This window comes from Protopterus annectens, chromosome 2.part0 (genome assembly GCF_019279795.1).
Source record: "Protopterus annectens isolate FY-2018-M chromosome 2.part0, PAN1.0, whole genome shotgun sequence".
Taxonomy (NCBI): domain Eukaryota; kingdom Metazoa; phylum Chordata; order Ceratodontiformes; family Protopteridae; genus Protopterus; species Protopterus annectens.
The window spans coordinates 1,075,233,231-1,075,257,168 of NC_056728.1; the positions used below are offsets into that span (position 1 = coordinate 1,075,233,231).

General features: G+C 39.3%; 1 protein-coding gene across 2 annotated transcripts in view; it reads left to right on the forward strand.

Moving 5' to 3' along the window:
* Window positions 1-23,938, forward strand: part of CCDC171 (coiled-coil domain containing 171) — a 3,960,104-nt gene that overhangs the window by 3,787,731 nt on the left and 148,435 nt on the right. The gene's annotated exons all lie outside the window — the stretch shown is intronic.

Below are 23,938 nucleotides of genomic sequence, written 5' to 3' on the forward strand. Positions count from 1 at the left end.
GACTTTTCTCCTTCCACTTCCCAAATATAGTTAGCTATGATATTCTACCCATATAGCTAAGGCTGCTGCAGCAGTGATCAAGATGATGAACATATACAGTTGTGTAAGTTGAACTTATCTTAACAGTGGATGTTTGAGTGATCACTGATGTAGTTGCCGCTCCTTCCCTCCATCCCTCTTGTTTTTTGATGTGATTTTTGTGCCAGGATGTGGACATTTCATTTTTTTGTTCCTATGATTGTCCTTTCAGGGCTCAGCCTACTCTCTCTGCTGGCAGAAAAGCTCTGAAGGGCTTCGCACCCAAACATGTCTTTTAGTCAGCTCAGCTTGACAGTCTGGGCATGTGGAAGGTGACCTAAAGCTTTGGAAGCTGGCCAGCTGTTACATCCTTGGCAGGATATAACACATATAGCTAAGACTGCGGCAGCAGTGATCATTCAAACATCTACTTTTATGGTAAGTTCAGCTTACACAGTTGTACTCTTCTAACCTAGTCCCCATAATAATCAGATTCCCTGGGGAGTTAGAATGTTTACCTTCATCTTCCCTTTTGATTTTTTTCCTTTACTGTCCATGCTACTTGCCAGGCACTAGCCTTGCTTGCCTGGTCAAGTTTAATTCTCAGGTCATATCCTATAGATATGTTGACAAGATTTACTTGCCTCCTCCATTTACCCCTTCTTCATGTTATTGCCTCCCTTTTTCTTACTAGCCTTATCCATTCATTGTCTGTTTTTGAAAGTTCTTTCTTGGCATTAATCCTCATGTATTTTGTGCTTGCTGTCTTTGACATTAGTTCTTCCATGCTTGCTATGCTCCTACCTTTTGGTAGGAGGTGGATTAAGATGGATTAGCCTTTCCTCTAGATTCCTGTTCTTGAGCTTCAGTTTGGATCTCTGTTGTGCTAATGAGAGATTTATGGGTTAATTGTCTCTGTCTGTGGTGTGCTAAAGTTGCTCTCTTGATTGCAGTCCTTTTGGGCCACCACACATAATATTTTCACTAATAGACCAAATCCTTTCACATACAAAATTTATGAACTTTCCATAATGATAGATGTTTACAACTGTGGCTTGTCTTCTTCCATAACTCCTCCCGCTTTCCTTTTGCATTCAGATATGAAATGGTCTTTTTTTGCTTCTGTGAGTTGTGTGTTCTCTTTCTTTGTGCTCTTCTTCTGCAGGTTGACAGAGGTCTGGCTATTGGTCCTTACTAGCATAGGATTATGGGTAAAGGGAAGGAGATTCATAGGAGGTTTCTAGGCTATTGGCCCTGAGGCCCTTATAAGCCTAGCCAAGAGTTTAGCCAAATCAGCACCCGATGCCACTATCCAGCAGGGACACGGGTGGAATCCCAGGGGTATATTTTCTGTTTCCCATCCAGTTTGCGCTTAAAAAGAGGTAACAAGGTACTCTGCTTGATGTGGAGAGGGAGTCTTTTCCACAAAAGGGGAAGTCTCTGGGACACAAATCTGTCCCACCAACAAGTCTTGTTGTTGTCACAGACCAGGTTGAGGCCCCGTGTGCGGGTTACTCAAGTGGCGCTTGACTTGCGGATATGCAGCAGTCCTATCAAAGTGGGGTCCATGATCGCCTTGTATGCCAGACAGAGGTCACCTCTGAAGAGTCTGTATGAAACTGAGTAGAGGGATAGGGCTATCTGTGTGCGGTAGATGTTTGAGGCCCTGGATTCTCCTGGTGTGGAACCTCTGTGGTCTCTCCAGCTGCTGCATGTGCTTTGCGAGGTACATGCTGAAAGGGGCATTGTACTCAATAATGGGCCTTTTAAAGGAAGAATATAGGGATGTTATGACCTCTTTGTCCCTGGATGAGATACCCTTACTTATGAATGGGCCATGTAGAAGGCTTTCCATACAATGGAAGCAACATGGTGGTCAAAAGTCAGGTTGCTGTCAACCTGGTTGTCCAAATTCTTCATGACTGATTGCGTGCTTAGGATGTTGTTATTAATGTGATAATTTGTGGGGATGTCACTCTCCCCAAAGGGGATGATTATGCATTTTTTGGTATTCAGCTTGAGGCCGTGTTTCTGGCACCAGTCATTTGTCTTTGTGAGACCCTCTTGGAGGATGTGCACATCACTAGGGGAATTGATGACATCAGCTGGCTTGCAGTCATCTGCAGACTTGGTCAGCCATAGCCCACTGGTTTTGGCCTGCACCTCAGAAAATTATATTCCAAATAACAGAGGCCCCAAGATCGAACCCTGGGGTACGCTACTTGTTTCGGGTCTGCTGCTTAAGGTGGATTCCCCTATTTTGACTACATGAGTTCTATCAGTGAGTCAGTTTGCTACTCATCTGGTAACATATGGATTGATGCCTAGTTGAGAGAGTTTATCTATTATGCCCAAGTGGGAAATAGGGTCAAAGGCTTTGACCAGATCAAGGTAGGTGGTGTGCACTGTCTACCCCTCGTCCGTGGCTTTGTTGATGGTCTCAAAGAAGTCGACCAAGTTTAGCAGACATGACCTCCCCTTGATGAAGCCAAACTGTTTGGGATCAAGTTTTTGGAAATTGCCAATGTCCTTGTTAATGAGGTCCATGATAATCCGTTCCATGGCCTTGCAGATCAGGCTAGTTAGGCTGATGGGTCTATAATTTCCTGGATCAGTGGATGCTACACCTTTGTGTAAAGGGATGACAGAAGCTATCTTCCACTCAGATGGGATGAAGCCAATACTCAGGCTTTTGTTTAATGGGGTGCCTAATGGTGATGCAAGTTCCTGCCTGAGTTCATGTAAGATGCAGCCTGGGAGGTTATCGGGTCCCAGGGAGGCTGTATTTTTTTGCCTTTGAAAGAGCAGTGATGACCTGTTCCCTAGTTATATAAGGGGAAGCGGGCAGGTACTAGGGATGTCCTGATTTACTGACTGGGGGACAGAGAGGTAAAGTTTTAACTGAATCTGTCAGCCAGCAGGTTTCCTATATCTATGGCATTTGTATATGTGGTGACCTTAGCCACCACTTCTGAACAGATCTGGGTAATTCCTTTGAGGCTGCATACATATGTGAAGAAAGCCTTATGATCGTCTACTAGATGTGGCCAATTTGGACTCGAAGTTTGCTTTAGAGGATTTTACTAATGCACTTATTTGCTTGTTCAGGCTAAGGAGACATTGCTTCCAATTGGGCACCTGCTCCTTCTTGGTATTGGACAGCAATTTTTTCCTTTTGTTATAGAGTTTATTTATTGAAGATGTCCACCAGACAGGTTTACTATTCCTTGCTGAGGGTGTTTTAGTCCTTTCAGGTATGCCGGATTTCATGCATCTATATAAATGCTCATATAGTGATTTGATGTAGTTCTGCGTTTTGGTGCCTACAGAGGGGGAGGGGGCTTTGAAGTTGTTTATACCATCCCTCAGTAGGCTGTAATCAGCTTTGGAGAAGTTTTTATGTCTGATCCTAGCTGGGGGGGGGGGGGGTGAAGGAGATGGTGACTTCGAAAGTTACCACTTTGTGGTTGGATCTTCCCAGGGAGGATGATACTACAGAGATGCTGCAGTGGTTACTCATGTTGGTTAATACCAAGTCCAAGATATTATCATCTCTTGTGGGTATATCGACTAGCTGTTCCAAGGCATTTGCACTGACAAAATCAAGGAATCTCTGGGCATTTGTGTTCTGGCATGAATAGTTCTTCCAATCTGTTTGGGAAGTTAAAATCTCCCAGGATCATAGTAAAGGGTTGAATCTTGATAGATTCCAGCAGGTCCAAATAGGCAGATTGAGCATCTTGAGTCAGATTTGGGGGCTGGTAGCTAGCTATGATTTGAATAGGGGTCTTGTCAATGGTTAACTGCACCTGGAGTGTCTCCTGTGCATCATACTGTTTGACCAGCCTGGAGGTGTGTATGTCTTTAGTGTATATTGAAACTCCACCTCCTTTAGCTTTACTGCTCAGAGTTTGGGGTCTGAATGTATGATAGGATGAGTAGCCAGGTAAGGTTGGGGTGTTGTCCACAGCTTTGAACCAGTTTTCTGTGACTACACAGATGTCAGCATTTTCCAGGGTTGGGAATGCTTGCAATGAGTGCAGTTTCATGTTTAGACTCCTAGCGTTTAGCAGCATGACTTTTAATTTGTGTTTTGCTGAAATGTTTATGTTGGTAGTTTTAACCTCATCACTTTTCCTAAAAAAGGCACTCTAGGGGAGGCAAGAGCCTTTGCCAGAAACCTGAAGCCTAGGTGAGACAGTTGCAGGCCATCTCTGGCATCGTGGTCTGTCGATCGTATCTTCCCAGGCTGTCAGGTACTGGATCCCCCTGGAATGACACCAGAAACTAAGCCAGTTGTTAAAGTTACTCATTTTCTGTTTATATTGAGGCATCATTCTGGGTGACGGCAGTATGTTGCTTAAGGCTAGGGATATACCTGCCTGGGAAACACAATCAGCAAGCTCAATCATGTCTCTCTTCATATAGTCCAGAGAGGTATGTTTCAAGTCATTCACACCAACATGGACTATGACAGAGTCATAACAGTACCTGTTGTTGAGAGACTTCAGTGCGTATGTGATATGGTGGATTATGGCACCTGACAGACAACTAACCGTGACTTTCTCCTTATCCAGCCTGGTGAAAGGCCTGTCTGTGTGTCTCACAATGGAGTCTGCTATGACTAATATGTTGGGTTTATGGTGAAGCCTTAGTGGCTTTGAGCCACAGGTGTGTGGACTATGTGTGGTATGTGGTGTGGACGGCTGTGGAGATTGCATGTGTTTTTGCCTCAGAGGTTTCCTTTGTTTGGGTATGTTTATGTGGAGGATCTCCGCATATGTAGGTGTGTGTTATGTAGGTATGGGTGGTGTCTGAGGTGTAGTGATTGTGTTGACAACCTTTTCGGTGCCAGATATACTGACTTGAGGGGGAGAGAGCTTGGACTATAGATTCCTAATGTAATTGCATCTCTCACAAATTGTGTTCCTAGGTGGTAGTAGTAGATGGTTGTCCGTGTACATTTATTTATTTATTTGACATTTGTTGGCCGAGTTAGTCCAGCTGGGCCGAAGCCCTTTTTCAGTGGAGACCCGGGGAGAAAAGCTCCACAATACACAACATCTTAACAACATAACTGCATAAAAAGTAATACGTAACTACAAAAGTATAGATACCAGGAATAACCATAAACTAAGTTAAAATAATAGACATTAAGATTCCAAATGATTAGCCAGTGCACCTGTTACAATACAGAGCATAAAATTCCAGTAGAGAAGTGACATCCTTCATCATCAGTTCAGCTGAATAGCTGCAGAGTGTATAATTACTTATAACACAGTGCTTTCTATTTCTATAAGAATGACTATATGGAGGTCTTGTGGTTTTACATTTTACATTTTATATTCCAAGTAATCTAGTTAATATAAGGTGAGTGTGACTTTAATTCATGATTAGGATGAAATGATGTCATCATGCTGTTTTGTTTAAATTCTCATTTAATTCTAGAATGTAATGTCTGAAGAAGGTTGTCTATTTGCCAACTGAAAGTGCTTTTACCTGTGGAATTTGTGAATAAATTTTGGATTGAATCTAGCCTCCTTGCATGTTTTGTTTATCTTGGAGTTTTGAATTTGTTTTTTTGTATCTATTATGAAAGTAGATAACTTTAATTTATGGTAGATGGCTACATAAAGGAGTATCTTGAGGGGGAAGTTGTCCATTTTTGATAATCTGGACTATACATTGCAGGCATCAGGACCACTAAGCACTTACAGCTTCTTCAGGCAGTCTGGCACCTCCCTTAGCAGTCATGATGCCACTTGGCTTTCCTCTGTCCAGTTCTTCACTGTTGTAAGACAAGATCATACATGAATGATGTCACTTCAGCCACAGACCTTGATTTTTTTTTTTTATTGACATCAAGTTTGCTGTATTGGTGCCGCAGATTGAGTTTACTAAATTTTTGTTGCATACCGTTTTTTTGTTGTTTTTCTTACTTTTGGTGCATTTTTTGCCTGTTTTCTTCTCCAGTCCTATCCTTGTTAGTATGCACATCTGTACATTAGTATGCAGCCTGTTCATTCTTGGGGCACCATGCTGGAACCCCTGTTTAAGGTGTAGTATCCCACTGCCTTAAAGCATGAGTATCCTTTTGCTCAGTTTCTCAGTGTGTTAACTGGGACTCATAGAAACACTGGCAAGATAAAATAGAGGCTTACCTCATGCAGAAAACACTGTCAACCCAATCACGGAAACAGCCCAGTTCAGATAATGAGGCAGAACCATTTTCTCCGTTCTGGATGTTTCTGACAAAGAAATGTAAGAAGCAGCTAAAAGCCGTGCTGAACATGTTTCAGCATGGACCCTTTCTCCTAAGACTTCTTTGTCTGAACTGATACCATCTAAGTCAAAGTTTGTTCTATCATCAAAATCTTCAGTACCAGTGCACATCAAGATGATGGAGGTTCCAGTTTTGGTGGCATCAGACCAGCAAGAGTTTGGTTCTTTGCCAAAGCCCTCTCCTCAGCAACAGCAGCAAGAACCATCAATATAGGGGGCATTGCCCCAGGCCCCATCTCTTCAAGTGATTGGATTCAAAAAGCTGTCTTTTTCTATAGAGGAAGTGAGGGATGACATGCTGATGCCTCACCCTGCCAGCCCTGTGGCACAAGGGCAGAAGTATGACTTTGCTTTGCTGCCATAGCTATTCTTTTCCTTTCCTTCTTGCATTTGTATTCTCTTGAGTACCCTCTTGCTGGTAGGGATCAAGCTACTAGACTTGCTACCAGTGAACATACCGAAGCCTTGTTACCTTTTCTCTTAAGGCATAATCCAGTACCGATACCCCTGCAACACAAGTGTTCGGCATTGAGCTTCCATCTACCAGTTCTGGCACAGATGCAATACTTGGTGCCTCTTTTACATGACCAGCATGCCCCAATTTTATAATTTTAATTGTCAAACCGTGTCCCCCTGCCATGACTCGGGACCTGTGCTATTCCAGCTTCCCTTCCACTAGCATCAGCAACTCTATAAGCTTCACACCAAGTTTCATGCCAGGATGGGATGTTTAATGTTCATGCAGCAGTTGCCATTAAGTCAGTTCAGCAAACCCTGCTAAATCAGTTGATCACACAGGTCCTGACAATAACATATGTACATCAGACTTAAGTGAGCTTTGATATGCCCCACGAATCCTCTTGCAGCCTCCTTAAGGTAGTCAAGCAACTACAAGGCTATGTTCTTTATTGGAGGTGTAAACTTTCATGAAATGTCCATGTAAGGCACTGTATAAAACACAACATCTAGTCTCTTACCTTTGAGTCTCCTGTCATCAGTCTAGACAATGAGTGGTCCTAAATTCAGAGAATGTAAAAAAGATCCAGTTCCCTTACCCCAGAGAAGGCTGCATGAAGCATGTGCATTTTATCCTCCAATGTTCTAGGTGGACAGTCATGAAAGTTGCCTCTAAGGTTGCATGAGGTAACCCTGACAGAGAAGTCCGCATTACCAATAAGGCTGATTGGCTTGTTTGTCTACCCAGGGAGTAGTCACTTACAACAGACTTTATTATGGCAGTAGCAGTCTTGAACTGGATGCTTACACTGGAGGGTGCTATGTCTTTACCAAACAGGAAGTCCAAGGTGATCATTTGGTTCCAGAAATGAGTGTTCACTTCCTCCATCTTATACTTGAGGGACTACTAAACCCATGTAGCATATTTCCAGAAAGAAGTCGTTAATAGTGTTGCAGGTGACAGAGGGATTGTCATGTGAGCCCCAGAAGGAAGACATCAAAGCCCAGGCAGTCACCTCCTCCAGCTTTACAAACTGCATTGTACATGTTGTTTGTAACATGGCTAAGGCTTTGCTTAGACTGATAATTGCAGGCACTGATATGCATTAGCATGTATGGCTAAGGCTCACCAACTTGACAGAAGATACTATGACAGCATTCTGAGATTTCACCCTTACAAGACTTCTGCTGTTCAGTGAGGCTGACAGGCACTGTAAAAGTATTGCCAGGCAGGACAAAACACTGACTCCACTGTTGGTGTCAAGTTCTAGCATTCAAAAAAACCTTTTACAAAGATACAGAGATGCAGAGGATGCAGTTCTACAACAGAGCACAGCAAAATCACTGGTGGTGGTGGAGTGGGGTGGGGACGGCAAGAACGAGCCAAAATCAAGGCCACTTCAGCAAAAACAGCTGCAGAGGTTGAGGCAGTTACCACCAGCAAAGCGGCTATAGGTAGTTCATGGACAGTCCACAGTGCTTTTGAAGACTTCCTCTGGAGGCATTGTAGGAAAGATTGTCCCTCCACTTTGAGAAGTCATCAGAGATTGCACATGACAAATGCATCAATGGAATAATATCCAGAGGTTTCATGATCATCCTCATTTCAGTCTCTTTGCAACCCAGGCCCCTTTCTGAAACCCCACCCCATCAAAAGAAAAAAACAGGTCAAGAAGTAATGACTTTCTTTTAGAAAAGAGCCATCTAAGAGGTCTCACCAGCCCAAAGAGGTTGCATGCTTCTTTTTTTTTTTGCTACAGACTACAACCCAGGTGCTCTGGATTCAAATAGTAGTTCTGACATCCTGTTGGATTTTGCTTGGAGAGGATGAGAAGACCTTACTAGAGGTGGGGAGGCAGTGAAGATTGCCTGGTGCTATGACCTCCTTAGAGGAGGGGCAGCAAAACATGCAGTGACCCACAGACTTGCGTTCTGCTTCCCCAGCTATGAATATGGCAGTTTTCCTTGCAGGTGTAATGTACCATGCCCTCACATGAGGTAGGTGTGGTGGCCTTTGTGGTGATGCAGGTCATGAGCCATCCACCCATTAGAGGGGTTAGTGTCTGATCGGGCTATTCCATCTACTGTATACCTAAGTCATAATTTACATCCACACAGCATATTACCTTCCTTGGATGTACCTTCTATACCAAGGTCTGCAGAACATTTCTGCCAGAACGCAGAATCATAGCCTTATAACTTTCCTTTTATTAATAACTCCTATGGGCCCAAGGATACATGGCAAAATTTGTACTCAGACATTTGGTTATGTGGCACTTATGGAATTTCATTCTTGATTGCATATGCAGCCACTGCATTGAGTGCTTAGACTGCACTGGCAACAGCAGCATGAGGAATCACTGTTGCAGAGAATCACTGCCACATACTGATACATAGTAAGCATACACAGGTGGTTCCATAGTCCATCCTGCTGTCTGTAGGCAAACTATTCCTTACTCTCTTTTTCACTACTGTGCTCCCCACCAGATGCTTCTGCACTAACATATGAGGGGCATTTTCTGGGCAGAATGGCCCAGCATTCCTGAGCTCAACAGAAAACACAGCTCTTAATCATGCAAGAAATCACAGATCCATATCACTGTTTTGAAAATTTGAGTCATCATCCTTTTTATACAAGCCATTCAGAGTGTTCCACCTAAAGGACCTCTAGCCATCACGATAATATGTTGATGTTCTAGTACATCAACAGACAACAGGAAGCACAGTGCTTTGTATGCAAAGGCGCCATCAAGCAGTGGTACTGGACCATATCCCACAAACATGTCTTGATGGGCATGCACATTCTAGGGGGACATTACATTTCTAGCTGGGCAGGAACCTCCTCCCAAACATGTGGCAACCAAACCACAAAACAGCAGAATCTTCAGACTGTGTGGATAGCCAGTAACAGATCTGTTTTTATTACCACCATCAAATATGAAATGGCAAATTGTCTTGTGCCACATACCAACAAGTAACATCAAGATGAAGGACATTATTGGAAGCTTGTCTGCTAGGTCTTCTGTATGCATTTCCACTGTTTCCACTCATGATAGAGAGTTCTGAAGGGCAAGCAAGATGATACTAATAGCTATTTATTGGCTAACACAAATGTGGTTCCAGCTACTAGTCCCATACACTGTGGAAGGCTCATTCCATTAAAGTGCCTGTTGTCATATTTTTCAGGACCACATCATTTGTACATTGTTGCCTTAAGGCTGTCATCCTGGCTCCTCCAGTTTTAAACATAACAAGCAATCCCAAGTTTTATGTCTAATGTCTAGGGGATCCTGGATTCCTTTCAAATGACATTAACACCAAAAAGAGGAAAAGATACAAGCACCAGTGAACAAAGTTTTAAAATACTTTGCATAACTTTGTAAGAAAGGCCTGATTTGTTTTTTGTTTCAAGTGCACTTTGTGGCGATATCAAATTTCCATGAAGGTCAACACCTGCTATGTTTTTTCATCTCTAAGTTCATCAAGCATTCTTAAAAGATATCTTCATGTTACAATCCATAGTAAGAGACATTATTCTGCTAGAGGAGATGACAAAAAAAAACCTTGAAGCCAGTTACCATGACAGACCTCAAATACATATCTTTGACATTGCTATTCACTTTGGATACAATTTATGGCAGAAGAGTTTTCGGCATTGTAGGCCTTATTTGTAAAGCTTCATTGTTTTACATTTCATAAAACAGCATGCAGATAAATATAATAATTTCCTTCATGCTTAAAGTGGCAGGTGAAACCACCCTAACCCAGTCCGCCGACATACCCGTATTCTTTCTGAAATAGCAAAAGAAAGAGTAATGTCCCCAGCATACCAACATTTTACATTTAGTGAGATTAAAAATTTCTGCCATATACCTTCTGGTATCCATTTCAAGATGAATATTAGATTCCATAAAATATTCTTACCTTAAAACAGGCCATTCCTTACCACTTAAGGTTCACTTGACAAGAGGGTAGCCATATAGCTGCCTTTCTGTAGAATGACTCAACAGCAATTTGGATGAACTTGTAACACTTCCAGTCAACACCTTGATCTATATATTGATTCCTGGGTACATTCTTCCTTTGGGGAGATCAGAGGTATGTTTGTCTGGCCAGGACTAAACTGGTATGAAGCTGGAGACTCAGTCCTGACTGTTATTGAAGAGAAACCACCTTCACCATATACAAAAGTTATATACTTACCCTAATGGTAGATCTTTAAGACGTGCAGCCATTTTTGACATCAGGCAACACATCCACACTCATCCATCCCCATTCAGGATCTATAGCTTGTAGTCATTTTGCTGCTGTTGACTCTTAGCAAATAACAGCAGGCAACTGTCAAGCATAGACTGTCTTGTTTGGTTCACTTCCTATTCTTATTAGTTATGTGCCAAAAATGCAGATATAGGAACCAAGCAGCACCATGGAAATAAGGGAAGGCATCAGACTGCCTGAAGAAAATCTAAGTGCCAAGCAATGGTAATACCTGTGGAATATAGCCCTGACTGCCAGCAAAGATGGAGGCACATCTTACTTATGCATAATATTGTTATAATTGTGTGTAATATATACATTGTATCTAATTTTAGTATTCTGCAAATATCTGGTTAAAGAAAAAGAAGTGCTTCCAATGATGCTGTTCTTCCCCCCATGAGACTGATGCAGATCTGCTTCATGTGGTTATGCATGTTACTTGTTATTTTATTGTGGAACCCATTATAGATGGTCTTGCATGTATGCAGTTGGCACCTCATGCCATGCATTTTTTATCTACTCAGATATTTATATTTGATTTTGCCATTTTTACTAGGGGTGTTAACATTTTTAGCATTTGGGCATTTCTTTATATGAGTGCTGGGCTATTTTCTTTTCATCAAAATGTTATGTTAAAAAGTTAGCTAGGAAGACTAGTATCAATACATCAATGATTCACATGAAAATCATGGTAGTGAAATGTAGTTGATGTTTCTGAGCAAGGAATTTGGAGAAAAATGTGGTGTTGATGTGGGTACTTTAAGAAATCTTACATGGATATCACACATTAGGTTGGTGAACAAATTCGGCACACATGAATGGGAGGATCTTAGGGTGGTACCACAAGCAATGCAGTTGTAATATTTGTCATAAAAGTAGATGCAGCTGTACTGTACAGTCTTAGTTCTTGTACTTTATAAAGACATCCTTGCCATAGTTTAGGCCGCTGTTTTCAGAAAAGAAGCCATTCAGCTAGTACTACAAAATGTAAGCAGCATGATATTTCTAGTCTCATTTATCATAAACACTGTATGCAGAATTTACAGGTTTTCATAGCAGTATTTGCTCACTTATCCTAATAAGTACCGACCATGGAGGTAGGTAGTTGTTAGGACAAGTGACTACCTACCATGCAAGATTTCTTATTAGATTTAAGTTCTAGTGTATTTATGTGCTTATTTCCTAAGCATGAATATGTGAACAGTTTAAATGTACTTTCAAAAAAAGTATTATTACAAACTATTCATTGGCTTCAAACAATATTACATATAATTTTACAGACAGTTCACCAAACAAAATCAGCTGCCTATTTTACTGCAGCAAATTCTTCTAAGTTCCCAGACATATCCATAGCATAGCAGACTAAAAGTCATCCCTGATTTTATCAACTAAATCAGTCAATCACTGACTATCCAGAGTATCCATTACCTGCCTGAACATAAGCTGTCTTAAGGATATCCAGTTTCCACAGTACAGCAGGCTATAACAAATCCCCAGTTCAACTCAGTAGATCACACAGTCCAAACAACCTCTAGCAGTAAAAAACATCTATCCAAAAGTCCATAACACTCCAGCATCTCCAAACCTTCCAAAGTGCATTCAGCACAATAATAATCCATAATAATAATAATAATCCATAGCCATAAAATAAGTCTTTTCCCAATCTGTTTTGGAAAAATGACCTCCAAACTACAGTGAATAAGTCTAACTCTCATACTGCTAAAACACTGAAGACATATCAGGAATAGAGGAGTAAAGTGGCATCACAGAATTGTGCACTTAAACTGTGTTAATATCAACACCATCCACACCAGATAGCATAAGTCCAAATAAACCAAGTCAGTAAGTAGCAAGACTAATAAATTTAATGTGGAAAAAACAGTACAGAGTATGCAAGCAGCAACTGTTGCCATCTTCAGACATGGAGTACTGGTCTCAAACTGTCTGATCTCCCTCTCATCAACTCACAGTCAAACAACAGCTTTGCAGCACTCTTCTGTGGTAGCCATTTGTTTCATATCTCCCAAGATCTTTTTCAACCTAGCGATACTTTATCTTGGGCATATATGTATCTCCATAGTTAGCCAGAAAAGCTGGTGCCTGATAGCCTAATGTGTTTGGGCTCAGGAGGAATACTGCTTTAATTATCCTTAGTCTTGAACCTTGTGCATTTCTTCTTGCTCTTTAGACTTTCTCTTACACATGTGCTATGCTGTATTTTTCCAGTTAGTCAGCCATGTAATTGGCAAGCAAGCCAAAACTCATTTTTTGTATCTATCTAAAGGAGATTAGAGTTTTGGTCTGTACACTATGTTTCTATGTAGACCTTCGAATACCGTTACAGATCACAGCAAAATGCAACCACATGTTCAAGAATTTTACTGCATAAAGCATGGATGAGGGCTTTATTGTAAGAGTATAAGAAATGTTAGAATGTAAACTTCTTGCATCACATACCAAATGCAGAGATGCCTCACATCTGCTCTAAATGTGTAACACCTTGCACACAGTCAAGATTCATTTAGCTTATAGTGGATAAATTAATAACTTTATGATTTTCCAACTGCTCAGAGAAGTAATTTTTCATCAGTTGAAGGATAAAAAGGAAAATAATTATCTTTCTCTTCTTATACATATAGTAGATTCAAATCCCCCCAAAATTGAGTCTCTGACCTAGGAGACTCTCATTCTGCACCATTCAAGTTCAGTCTTTTAACTAGGAGGGGGCGGCTTGCCAGCCATATGTTTTACTTCCTTTACCTTCATGTCTAGTTACTACTATTATAAAAATCAGACATAAGGTACTTGAGACGTACCTCAGAAGTCATCATGATATTCATGTCATCTTTTAAGGAATGCATATTCTGCAGTGTGGTATATATCTTCTGTCTGCTGTGCAATATTTATTTCTTGCCTTAATCCCATAACTCTTTTTTTGAGTTCTTTCCTTTATCTTTCCAAAACTAGTTTTTATTATTTTAATTTTGAGGTATATTCATGTATGATAAGTGACTTTTGCAATCCAGTGGATTTTGCTTCCAGTCTACAGTCCTCCTGTGCCATATGGAATTTTTCTGGCCATTAATATGCTTACCCAGAAACCCATTGTGTCTCTGGTCAGGTGTAGGTTGAAATTTATGCCATGGAAGATTATATTTATGGTAGGTACCATCTCTGTATGTATATTCTGCAGGTAGCATGAAGTATATATATTTTTTATTCAGATGACATTAACATTCTCTTTTAAGACACCTGTCAGTGTTAACCAACTATGACAACTTTAGGAATCAGTAACTACATGCTGCACATTTGTAAACTCAAATGCATTCTCTGTGATGTGTACATGTCCTTCTCCTGTTTTTACTTCATGCCAGTTTCTTTCCACATCCTAGAAAAATTTGTAGGCAAATTGTTGATTGGCCAAACTGACTGTGTATATGTATGTGTGTGTGTGTGTAAGTGTATGTGCGCACCATGCACTAGTGTTAGTGTACCCATTCAGGAGGATGTCTTATCTGGCATTAGCTTTTCTGCCTAATGCCTATTGAGTTTTAGAGTTGACTATGGCTCTTCTGGGACTCTGAGATGAATAAAGTAGGTCAAATGACAATGAATGAATGACTATATATATATATATATATATATATATATATATATATATATAGTCAGACACTGGCAGGACCAAAGTAGACGCAGTTAGATAAAAGTTTTTGATTCCTTTAACTTGGTGTATCTTGGGTGGCTGATCACTATCAGAACCATTTCTTTCTAGACAATGTAATTTATGCAGCTATGAAGTGTTTATTCTATTAGGCTGCTGACTACCTTCCTAAGTGAGGTTCGCAGTCATTTAATTTCACGTGTTGTGCACCTACATAGCACTAGGGAACCCTGTGACCGTGATTTTCACATAGACACGTTTTCTTTTGTGCCTCTAGAAAATTCTTTTAAATCTCGTTATATAATCTTTCCACACATTCCTAACCAAGGAGATAGGTCTGAATAGTAAAGACTTGATCAAGGTGATTGCTTCACCTTTCCTGTCAGCTTCCATCGTCTGTTTATCAGTTCTGTGTCTTGAAATGAGAAGAAGATTCTCTTTTTTATACTTTACTAAAACATAAATACAGTGTCTTCACCTTTTAGTCATTAATCTTCAGCCCTTGGAGAGAAAGTAACTGTAATGGCTGGGATAGATATGGCGATGAACTTATTAACAAAAGGGAATGCTTTGCATCACCATACATGCATAGATACTCTTTTGGAGATATCTCATAAAGAAGTTTTCTTCCATAGTGTCTTATCACCTTTCATACTGAAGCATAAGCAGTAGAACAAAATGGAGGTAACTACCCTGGAAGATCAGAGAGTTAGTGGGTATATACTTTTGATATAAAGCAGTAGTCTGAAACAACAATCTGTTTCACTAGTTAGAAAGTGTTATTAGTTAAACATTCCAAAATTATTCCCATGTTCCAGTTTCAGCCTTATAAATTCATATGCCACACAATTGATTATTTTAATGATTAAGACATGATAACAAAGGCAGTTTGGATTTGCATGAGAAAATCATTTCAAAGCAATGTAATATGTTTTGACTAGGTAACCAACATAGCATGTGGAGTAGAGGTTGTAAATTGGTATGCTTGGATTTTAAACAAAGGAATAAACAGCCCAAATTCCACTTTTCTGTGTCTTCAATGCCAGAAAAATTCACTAGCCACAGATAAAAAAGTAAACCTAGATAGTCACTTCCTTTGGCTATGCTAACTTCATGAGCATAATTAGACTGTTAAAGATATTTAAATATTATTTATATTTTATTTATAGATATATGCGTGTTTTGCATTTTACTTAACATTAAGTCACTACAAAGAGGACCTTCTGGACAGCAAACTCCAGAACAGTCACGCAGTATGTGTGATAAACATAGCTGTTGAAGTGTTACATGGTATTATGAACATAATTACATAACACATCTATTATATAATGCAGTATATTACTGACTGAACCCATGAATGCTTACATTCACCCCAATTTATATTAAAATATGTTTGTATAAGGTATATACATAAAAAGCTACTCTTTATAAACAAATATTAATTGAAACATTTCCAACTAGAAAAAAATAGAAACATATATAAAAGACAACAACATATATTAACTTCACAAATATTGGCAACAATTTAATATAACTTATGTAGAACTGTTGTACTTGAATTGATTTTGTAACTAGCAGATGAGTGCAGAACAGTCAAGTTTAATAATGTTTAGCTAAGATATGTGAGCACCTGTATCCTTCCCGAATGCATTATTGTCCAAAAAGCAATAGCAGTGTGAAAACTAATTAGTGAATTCGGCATAGACTGCATTTGTGATAGAAAATCTTGTATACACACAGTTGAATTTATTTCAAAAGTCTGACAATTTCTTGTATTAAGACTTTCTGTAGTTTAGGGGAATAATTGCTCTGTTAATCCAGTAACTGCTAAGATAGTCCAGTGTTTCACTATGAACAATTTTACTCCTACTTAAATGAACCATGTAATTGTATTATTTTCCATATTCTGGTTTGCTGTGGGAATATTCAAGATCAAATTAAAGAAGAGCTAGTTAGCATTCAGCAGTTGTAGTTTGAATTTCTTCAATATGGAACACTGATCAGGCCAAATGGTTTCATTCTGGAGTAATCCAACAATAAATAAAGGGTGTATGCAGTTTTATTATGACAAAATGAGCAATATGGTGGAATGAATGTAAATCTTTATGGCAGTATCTTCATGCCGAGTGTTGTGCACATTGAGTAAAATCATGACTTATTGGTAGAATGTAGGAGCAGAGACCTAGAGTGGGGGTTACTATATGATGAGGACCAGTGGCCTGATATTTTGCAGTTTATTCAGTGAGTAAAACTTAACATAGGGTAGGTAATTTTGACCCCATTTTAATTTCAAATCTGCTAATTTGTTAAGATTGATTCTGTGAGGCCTGCCACTCTGTAAAAAAAAATTGACAATAATATATTATTTAAAAATTTCTCATAGGGATATCGCAAATACAGTTATTCCAGAAATAAAATAATTCCTGAATATGTTCATTTTCAGTTTAGAGACTCTGGTTAAGAAGTAGAATTTTAATTTGTCCCATCTCTCTCAATCCGATTTGGTTGATAGAATAGTTTTACTTACATTAGGAAAAAAAACAGATCTGGGTTATACTTGACACCTAAGTATTTTAATTGATATAGAGAAATATTAATTTGACTAGCACATAGGGATGTGATACCATTGTTTTGATAGTTTAATGACAATAAAGTGGTCTAAATGTACTTTGTAAATTTCAGTCTTACTGTAGGCCTCTATTATGTTAGCTGAAATCAATTGGCTGTTGTGGTAGATTAGTATATCACATTCAAGTGATGTATTTGTGTGTAGAAAGTGACAAATTTAATGTTGCTTTTCAGAGAATATTGTATGAATTTTTGGAAGAATAATTCAAGAAAAGAATAGGAAAGAAAGGGGGAAAGAGGGCAGCCCTTCTTTTGCTGCTGTTGATTTTAATAGGAGAAGAAATGATACCACTGATAGTAAGAGAAGTAGGTGTGACGTTGTAAGGTTTGTTGATTAAGAAATGAAATTAAGGAGGTAAATTATATCCATATAAAAGTTTCAGTAAATAGGGGCTATGGACTTTTTCAGGTGCCTTGTTTGTAGTTAAAGTGAAAATAGCTTCTTGAGTAGGTTTACCTGAGTTATGGTGTAAAAGTAGATTCAACATAATGTTCTCTTGTATTTAAGGCAGTTCTGTAAAACTACTGAAATTTTAATATTAAATGGTTCACTATAAAATGACATCTTTTGAGTAAGACTCTCTCAAACGAAAAACAAGAAACCAAACTACTGAAAAGTAGGCGAGGATGAATGCAATGAGAGCCAGCAAACTGACAATAAAATAAAAGAAACTCGCATTTATTAGTAAGCGCTTTCGGTGTGGATCAGTGCCTCACCTTCATCAGACTGAAACAAAATGAAAATCAGTTAACATTCTTTATATAGAAAAAATCTAACAATCAATGAATTAAAACCTAAATTAGTGAACCCAGTTAATTCTTAAAAGGGAAAGCCTTCATGCACATTCTTCAAGTAATATACTGGTAAGTTACACTGTTTTTAACTTGAAGTCATGTGCAAACATGAACACATTTCCTTTATCTTATTGAATTAATTAAAAATAAAAAGCAGCAAAACATATTAATTCAAAAAATCCATAATAGTTGCCATAAATAAAAAAGACATCAAGCCTTATAGCTAGTTGACTAAGCTAGCAATAGCAAAATTAATAATGAAACTAATTATAAATTAGTTAGTACATTAAAATAAACAATATATAGTAAAAGTCAATTAGTTAATTATGTATAAATATCTATCGCCGATGTAGTTACTAATAAATGAATATATATATATATATATATATATATATATATTATAATGTATATATAAATATACAAACCTAATAATCTAATAAGATATAAATAAGTAATAATAATTATTAATGAATAAATACGAATGCATCATTGTATATGCCATTATGTATAAATACTAGAAAAAGCAGTACCTGTCAAATAATCATCTCTTAAGGGCATATTCTATATAAAGAATGTTAATTGATTTTCATTTTGTTTCAGTCTGATGAAGGTGAGGCACTGATCCACACAGAAAGCGCTTACTAATAAATGCAAGTTTCTTTTATTTTATCATCTTTTGAGTAAGGTCATTGTCATTATTTTATATCTCCATCAGTCAGTGAGATAGACCTATTTTTTATCAACATAAAATTACAGTTAGGTTTTAGGATGAATATTGTCCCCAATTGTTTAAAATAAGGATTTCTAATTTGAAAAGACCATATGTATTACATACTTGACCAAGATTGATGCTAGAATTTTTTTGCTGTTGAATGAGAGTATGAAACTTTGAGGTCCAGGAGCCTTAACTGGTTTTAATATTTCTGCATCTTCTTATACTTCGGGTTTAGTAAATGGAGAACCCAGACAATGAAAGATTTGTTGGGACAAGTTTAGACTGAAAGGTATTAAAAAATATTCAGTATTACGAGGGGATATGTGAAGATTTCTGAATGAATACTGTTCTTAATATGCAAGAAAGAACATGTTTAGTCTTTTTATGGGGTCTAAAAATGGAGGAGTTTTGACTACAATTAGGCTGTTGTTATTATGCAGGTGATTCAGTTTCAGTAAATTAGCCAAAAGCTTAGATGATGTACTGCCCCATTTTGAATATGTAGCTTCAAGGTTTGATACATTAGCTACCCATATAGCCTTTAGTTGCTTCTATAGATCAGAAATAAAAGACACTTTGAGATGAAGACTTTATTCTCCTGGTGCCGCCACTAGGGAAGCAACCATTTTGCTCCCTGGGCTGAGCTTTCAGTTCAAGCTAAAGTTCAGTGATAGCATTCACTGTTGAGTATACAGAAGCTTACATTTGCAGTGGGAAAGCATTTTGGCTCCCTGCCAGGAAGTGGGTAGCTTGTGGTTACCTGTATGGTGGTCCTTCTAGCTATCTCTCACTCCCATACTTTATCGGGATAGTGTCTTGATACAGGAACAAATGGCAGACTGTAATTGAGGAAGGCTTGATGGTCAGGAGGCATGGGGCAAAAAGCACCTAGAAAAAAAATTACCAGTGTTCTTGAATTTGGCTATGTTTTCACACAGCCTGCTTCCCAGCTCCCCCAAGAGGACAGCTACTTTCTATGTATGCATCTGATGTTAGATTGTGAGGAAAGTGAAAGAAAAAAATGACCACAGCAATGAAATTCAGCTTCATCTCTGCTACCCTCCTGAAATCATTTGCCATTTCCACAAGTAGCACGGTCCTCATTACAGTGATTTTTCAACACGTAGTTTAGCTACAAAGAGATTATGTTCAAGCAGGAATCAGTGACTGACATTTCTGCAAAACTACAACTACTGTGACACTTTTCACTGTATCTTTCAGGTCACCCTGGCACTTGCTGGTACCTTCTTGAAGAGGGAGTAATCCACTAACTTCACCGTGTATCTAAAAACTGGCATCTTGGACAGGCAAACTATACAAACCTTTTGTACCAGGTAACAGTACCCTAACTGTGCCTGCCCCCCCATTCACAGTTTTCTACTAAAAGATAGGAAGTTGCATGCTCACTTTATATCTTTTAAAAGTAAACTTAAATCAGAAAAGCTGAATTCATTTCATAAAGGCACCATTTTTAACCTTAGCCAAAGGACTACTAATTTTTCAAAACTGACATGCTGTTGTCTGGAGAAACCTAATAAACTTTCCTTTGGATAAAACAGGCCCCATCAGGAAAGTAAGTAAATAAGATCTGCAGTGTGAAGTGAAGGGCAGGGGGAAATTGTAGATGCATCACTGCTTACTCTGTCTGACTGACTTGCCTTGTTACATATCCTTGGTTCAGTGCATTGATGGATGAAAGCAATTTAAGGTGTCGTCCTAGATACGGTCAACATTTCTAGTCGAACATCTGTAGGCAAAATAAAAAAAAAGTCAATGTATTTCCCCTTTGAGAGCAGCCCTGTAAACATGTAAGACAGATGGCAGTGTTCAGTACATGAACAAGGAAAAGCCCAAGAAGTACATTAAAGTGAAAGTTCACAAAAAGAGCAAAAGTACTTTAAATAGGTAAATCTGTACATGCATACATGTTACACCAGGCCACGCTGAATGTTTTCTCAGATTGCAATGTGGCCTACAGGCCATGGTTTGGAAAAGCTTGCAGTAAAACAAATCTCCTGCCTGGATCCCTTCCAACTTAAATGTATTTGAAGCCAGTTCTGGTAACATACAGTGATGAAGGCCTAACTACAGCACAGGCCACCTGTATTCAATTACATGCTCAGGAAAATGATGGAACTGGCAGAGGAGGATGGGTGTGAGCATTTACTGCTGACACATGCAGACTGGGAGATGCTAGGTAGCTCTGGCTTACAACTTGGTTGACACCTAGAGGAGAACAGTTTATTTTGCTTCCTTGGAACTCGAGCTTTTAAAGCATGTGCTAACATGGTACACATGCATGGAAGCCAGGAGATTCAGCATGAGAAGGCACATTTCCTGTGGCTAGCATCACACAGTGAAGCATAAGGAGCTGCTTAGAGGATGGAGGGTTGCTCAAATGGGGTTGGGTAGGCCACTTCATAGGACCAGCAAGCTGGTCAACTCCCTACCACTTGACTCTCTGCACTGGCAAGCGGATAAGCCAGTGGATCAACCCTGGGCAGGCATAAATGGAATGTATGTCTTCTGTCTAGACCAAGGCTGTGTAAATGGAGGAGACGCTCGTTGAGGTCATGTGGAGAGGGGAAAAAAAGAAACTATTCTGAAGCATCCACATTTTTCAGAATTATGACTATATCACAACTTTTGGTTATCATCTGTGGTAGGCTTCCCAACCACATCTTTAATTGAATCCATTTGTAAACATAAATATGCTTTAAGAGTGTCTTATAAGCAACAGACATCAATATTCACATTATAAACTGAGAAATAGAAGAGTTTTCTCTTTGTGAAGCTCTATATACCATTGAGATTCCATGGTGACATACTTAATGCTGTTTGGCTAATTCTGACTGTGTGAAATTGGAAAAGGAAGAAATTTGAAAACAAAATATGATAGTACTATTCCATAAAATAAAACCTGTTTAGTTATTTCAAATCTGCAAATAATCAGCAACTGTCGTATTAAAATGCTACAGTTAGACTAATTAATGCTCAGATTATCTTCTGCATTGGTAATCTTATAAAGATGCTTGTATTATGAAACGGAGAGTCAATTCATCCCCAACACTTGATCTTATGTACTATTAGGCTTGCTAAGTTCATTTTAAAGAATAGCTAGCCAGAAAAAAAGTAAAGGTACTAAACAAAAGGAAATCTGAAATTATATGCAGCTAACTATGTACCAGCTCAATATTAACATTTATCTTTACTGTGTTCGAGAGTTGTCACTACCCAGACTAAATGCCACACATGCTCTAAAGTCAGGTGTACTCATGACAGTAATGTAAGTAATGGGCTTGAGAAACTTGATAGCACATAGTAGGTATATCTTGTTGCATTATTAAGGAAGTAATTGACCCTGAGATAAACTGTCTCGGTCAAGTTATTTAAAATCAAGGTCATAGCTTTGACTCAAGCTGGTATGGTATACAAATATTAATACAAGGAAGATTTGGGAGAGATCCTCAGGAAAAAGCAAGAGTTGCAGTACACAGCAGAATTGTGCATCCGAGATTATCCAAGTGCAACTAACTCTGGGCAAGACCGCAATCCAAATTGTAGCTTGCTACAGATCCCCCACTATGCCCCAGGATTCCCACTCCTCATTTCTTGATACTGGAAAATATTAGGGTACAACCCAACACCCTAATAATGGGTGATTTCAACTACCTCACCACTAACTGGGAAAACTACTCATGCACCAACTCTTTTGCTCAACGTTGTCTGGAATTCATAAATTCCAATGCCTTGGATCAACTTATCCACAGCCCAACCAAGGGCAGCAATATCCTAGACCTGGTCATTACCAACATGGGCGACCGGTGTTCCACACCAGAGGTCAATTCCTCATAGGTCATATCCGACCACAAGCTAATCACCCTAGACATCCACATCCCGCCCCCACCCCCCATTAGGGAAACCACCGTAAGAAGTTTCTCCAAAGCTAACTTCACGCTTCTTAAGACAGAAGTGGCAAACTTCATGACACCCATGCAGATGGACAATAGAGGTACGACTGTTGGATCCTACACAAATGCACTTTATACGCACTTACACGAGTTCATGGATCGTGCTATCCCTAACAGAACCAAGATGCTATCCTCCAAAAACAGAAGCCAATCTGGTGGTCCCCTGCCATAAACAAACTCTACAACAGAAGAAAGAAACTGTTGCAAAAAAGAGTAAAATCCCATGATTGGAGGAACTCCCTGGTCAGCCTCAGTAAGAAGCTGAGATCCCTCATAAAATCCTCCAAAGCTAGTTACGAAAACAAAATTGCCACTGATTCTAAAGACAACCACAAAGCATTCTGTAGCTATGTTAAGAATCTCAGTGGCAACACTCAGATCTGCTCTGAGTTACAGCACAATGGCACTAAATATACAGAACCAACTAATATTGCCAACATCCTACTAGATAGGATCAGTGCTAACTTTACCCCCCTTTCACCCCCTAAAGGGCCCATCTCTACACGGGAAGAATGCTAAGTTCCTGTAATCACGGCCACACAGGTTAAAAAATACACTCTCCAAAACCAAGAACACGGCATCCATGGGACCTGACAATATCCCAGGCTGCGTTCTACGTGAACTACAGAACCAACTGACACCCCATCTAAGTACCATGTTCAGTCATAGCTTCACCTCAGGCTTTGTGTCCACTGAATGGTGCACAGTGACACTTGACAGACCCTGGGAACTACTGCCCCATTAGCCTGACGAGCCTGGTCTGCAAGGCCATGGAACGTGTCATCATGAAACTTATAAATAAAGACATTGGTAATTTCCAAACTCTGGACCCCACCCAGTTTAGGTTTGTAAAAGGCAGATCATGTCTCCTAAACTTGATAGACTTATTTGAAGCAGTCACCAAAGCTGTAGATGAGGGTAAGGTGGTTCACACAGCCTATCAAGATCTCGCCAAGGCTTTCGACACTATCCCCCACTGTGGAATTATAGATAAACGCACTTAACTAGGTATAAATCTCTATGTCACAAGATGGGTTGCCAACTGGCTCACTGACAGAACCCACACTGTGAAAGTAGCAGACTCCAAGTCCGACATCAGACCAGTGACAAGTAGAGTACCACAGGGTTCGGTCCTGGGTCCTCTCCTGCTTGGTA